Here is a 4,633-nt window from a genome sequence, read left to right as displayed (position 1 = left end):
TGCCAAAAGTTTTGTGTTGTGATTGAAATATTTAAGGTGCTTCGATCAGTGATTTAAACTCAAAATTAATGGCGAGTGAGTCGACAGCTAACGTAGACATGGGAACGCATACAGAATTGCTTATCAAGGATGTTGGAGGTCAGGGTGCTAAATTACCCAAACGCAAGCGGATGAAAATCAAACATTTTCCGGTGTTCATAATTGGCATCTCTATAGTGCAAGTAAAAATGCAGCAACTGAAATAGAGACTTTGTTCCTTTTTGTAATCCCCTCCCTTTTTCTGTGTGATTCCTCTGTGAAAATATAGGTAACGCTTATGTATACCATGGATAAGAAACTGCTGGCTATGATTTTCGGAATCGATCCACATCGACGACACGAAATTTGGCGATTTCTCACTATCATGCTTGTTCATACTGGGTAACGGACGAACAGTATATTACGTCCTTGTTTGGAACTTTTCATTTTGTCAAGTTTGGCACACAAGACAGAATACAAAGTTTCAAACAATTACGTAAGTTATTTTACTCACTAGGCCGGGTAGTAATGACGCATTTCCCAGGGCTTATTTAGTAATAGTATATTTCCACATCGAGTGTGTTGGTGTTGGTGAGAGTGTGTTGGTGGATTCCTTCCCAACCGTTAATTTCCTTCTCGACCGTTTACTTTCCCTACCGACCGATTCATATCATAGCTCACCAATCCACTCCCACGTATACAGAAAAAATATTTTCTCGAATTTCGTCAAATTTTCCTCGATTTGTCGAAACAAACTTTCAGCAAAATTCGTGAACTCAGGCCCGGACTGGCCATATGGTGAATTCGGGGAATTTCCGATGGGCCTTTTGGATTTTTGTATGAGAATTTTTAATTTGTGGGCCTTTTTAAATTGGGTTGCATGGAGCCCCCGATGGGCTTTTTCGAGCCAGTCCGGTACTGCCGTGAACTCCAAGAAAAAATTCACAAAAATTCAAGCTTTAACCTTTTTCTGATCGACGGGTATAACCTTTAGAGCTCCTCATCTATGGATGACAATTACCTTGCAACTAATACTGGGCGTTCTACTCGAGATCGTACACAATTGGAGGCGTACAGCAATCGTTTATTTCGCATCTATTGTCGGCGGTTCGTTGTTTATTACCGTTCTGCGGCCTCATATCTATGCAGTGGGTGCATCTGCTGGAGTTTATGGTCTACTTTTCTCACATTTATCAACGATTATCTTAAACTGGAACGAAATGGACAGAAAATTTTTGTCGATTCTTCTGGCTATTATGTTACATCACTTTCGACGTTAGCTTCAGCTTGTACCTGGAAATTGTGGCCAAAGCATACTTGAATGTAACCAAATGACCTTCGAAATCATTCAAATTTAACAGAAATAAAAACCTTTATCCATTGGCAGACTAGCAATCCAGGTCACATCGAAGGCGGTATAGTCGGATTTTTGATATCAATTTTGGTGTTGAAAAATGTGCAACGACATTCATGGGAAGATATAATGAAGAGAATCACTTTGGGAATCGTCACTGCTATTTGTGTGACCATTTTCTTAATCAATGTCATTGCAGCCGATCTTTATCTGCCAACGGAATGGAATTTCGATTACCAACGCACCTATCAAGATAATACTACAGCTCGCGAAATGAACTTCAATCGTACGATATTCGGAGTGCTAGTGTATCCTCTGGATTTTTAGAACAAATGGCAATAGGCCATCACTAAAAAGATCTTTGTCTATGATTGATGATTTTTTGGATCTATTCTTTCGATTAAAGTTGATGGTAAATCAAGACATACTGTTTACTGTTTTGCACACGTAAAAACTGTCAATTTCATATCTAAGCTGTTATTCTCCGTTTCTATGATTTACCTCATTTCGTATCTGCAAAATGATGGAGATCCAGGGAACACTTGACAATAACATCTTAGTTACGAAATTGGCACTTTTTACGTGTGCACAACAGTATTGTCATTTTATTGATTGATAGTTTTGTTTCACTGATATGCATACCGAATCTGTGACTTCATTTGATCTAGAGTATTTTCAACAAATTGATTATTTTATTGACTGACCCAGTGTGAAAGTTAACCATTACTTAGTAGTTTGACCCCTGCGAATATTAGGGATGGGAGACCTTTTATATTATCGATAATATCAATCAAAACAATTTATCGATAATTGATATATCAAATCGTTATCGATAATTTGATAATTATCGATAATTATCGAATTATCGATAATTTGATAATTATCCGAAATATCGATAATTATCAAAATATCGATATTTCAATAATTATCAAATTTTGATATTTCCGAAAATAATTGATAATCATAAAGTTATGTTACTGTGAAGAAATTGAAAACTGTTCTAAGCAACTTTTCGAGATCTCTGTCTAATTTATCATCATCCTAATGGAAAGATGGAAGAGTTACAGCTGAAAACTGCATGCATTTGTATTGGTTTATCTAAATATTCATATTCATAGTAGCTATCAAAAAATCGATTTTTCGATAATTATCAAATATCGATATTTTGATTATTATCGAGATATCGATATTTTGATAATTATCGAAATATCAATTATTATCGATTATCGATATTATTTTTGATAATTTTCGATAGAAAAATTTATCGATTATCGATAATCGATAATTATCGATTATCAATATCAATATCGCCCATCCCTAGCGAATATGAACCATTACATGAAGAATACGTTTACGTGAATTCTTTGACGTGAAGTATGACCAGAAAACATTGGATGCTACTGCTCATTGTGATACCCGTAAACTTACTTGTGTGGTATTGAGCAACCTGCTTTTGGTAAGTGTATTTCCAATTCGATATAGTTGCATACCTAGTCTCCGGCTCGGATACAATTATGAACTGTAAACGACAGTTGTTAACAGTACTAGATGGCTCTGTTTTAACCTGTCACAGATGGCAAGCATATTACCAGTATTATTACTTCCATCGATCAAAGTATTTGTAATCGGGGTTGATTTCAAATCTTGTACTTCAATTTTTTTAACATGCATTTTACTATATAAAGGACCATATTACCCCGAGCTCGTCATTATTTTTGTCGTCGTTATCGATAACAGATGAATAGCCGTATGTGACAGGTTAATAAAAGTTTTATTTCTTAAACGAAACGACATTCACAAATCCTTTAAGCAAAGTTTTCCAAAAGCCAATCATTGACAACTTCACCCTCTGTCTCTAGCCATTTCGCAGACTCGGCAACTTGTTCCATATTGAAATTGATTTCACCTTGAACCATCAAACCCGCATCGAGTAAGATGTGTTGGAATGTAAGGAACTGGAAACAAAAATTGAAAAATGGATCGCCGAGGTAGCAGGATTTTAATTGTCTTACCAGTTCCGCGTGTTCAGCGTTACTTACGACGAATGCAAGACTCTGAACGAACCACTGACCATACGTGTGGAACGCTTCAACGGCATTTTCGTTTAAAATTCCAGTGCAACGCCAAGGCCAATATTACCAGCATTTCGAACGATTGCATTGAAAACGCTGTACTGCTCGAAATAGGTGTACTCGACATTGTTAGAATTGGTCGAGTTGATCGACGATCTAACAAATTCATTCAACAAGACGCGAGACTGCGAACAAGCCAACCATTCGATTATTTCGGTTCTTTCACTGAAATACTCCAATGGCAACGACATAAGCCGATTCCACATTGAATGGAAGTCGGTTCTTGTTGCACTTCGCAACGATGCACACATTAACGTGTGTCGAATGTTTTGATGGAACTCTTCACCAGTTTCTAAGTGGCGACGTAGTTGACGATTGGCATCGCTTCGACAGTGCACTGAACCCATTTGACATGCTAAATGAACGATCGATTCCCGAGCAAACTTCCGTAAAATCGGTTCGCCTGGGGTGTCTTCTACTCCAATGGAATCATACAATTCTTCTGTTAGACTGCGCACAAAATCTGCCCATATATCATAGTTCCGGTGACCCCTGAAGTTTTGACTAATGAAGAAAAGAGTCGAAAAGGCTCGGTTCCAGCTGACAAAATCCGACTGGATTTCTAAAACACGCAGTACGTCTAGAACCGGGATCAGCGATATCCTACCAGTTCGATAGAATTCCAATGTGTCGTCCATCAACTGGGCAATGTTGGTTGTGTGGAATAGAGATCCATTTCGAAGAATGGCATCGGAAATGAGCCTGAAATTCCTGTCGTCGTACATAATTCGGTAGTAGCCAGCAGCACGCTTATTGATTAACAAGTAGTCATCAGCACCCAGAGAATCTACAGTTATTTCCCACGAAGTACTGTTTTGAGGTATCCAACCATCTGCGCGAACATTTTCAAAGCCCGGATTGTTGGAGTAACCAAATTGTATGGGCACCCACCAAGTCGTATTTTCTGTCTCGGTTGGTGGAAGGAATAATATCTCTGTTGCCTTAGTGTGACTTGATCGGTTCTGTCGTCATAGTTTCGCACTACTGTTATAAGTGGGAACCCTGGCTGTCTAGTCCATGTTGCCATAATTGTCGGAACATCGACAGTAGGTGGTATAATCGACTCAGTTTCTAACTGAACCGACTCTTGCAATGCATTAAAGAGTTCTTGTTCACCAGCATCCGAATA

At 38.2% G+C, this 4,633-nt stretch overlaps 1 long non-coding RNA gene across 1 annotated transcript; it reads right to left on the bottom strand.

Annotated features, from left to right (window-relative positions):
- Positions 1-3,124: 3,124 nt before the first annotated feature.
- On the bottom strand, positions 3,125-3,915 carry LOC119073058. The gene is made up of 2 exons (XR_005086988.1): positions 3,385-3,915; positions 3,125-3,327 (listed from the first exon to the last, which is right to left on the bottom strand). It is a non-coding gene; the product is annotated as an uncharacterized LOC119073058 (long non-coding RNA).
- Positions 3,916-4,633: the final 718 nt, after the last annotated feature.

The sequence above is a fragment of the Bradysia coprophila genome, unplaced genomic scaffold (genome assembly GCF_014529535.1).
Source record: "Bradysia coprophila strain Holo2 unplaced genomic scaffold, BU_Bcop_v1 contig_112, whole genome shotgun sequence".
Classification (NCBI taxonomy): Eukaryota; Metazoa; Arthropoda; class Insecta; order Diptera; family Sciaridae; genus Bradysia; species Bradysia coprophila.
The sequence above is the reverse complement of the archived record's forward strand: the minus strand, read 5'-3'. Positions and strand labels throughout refer to the sequence as shown.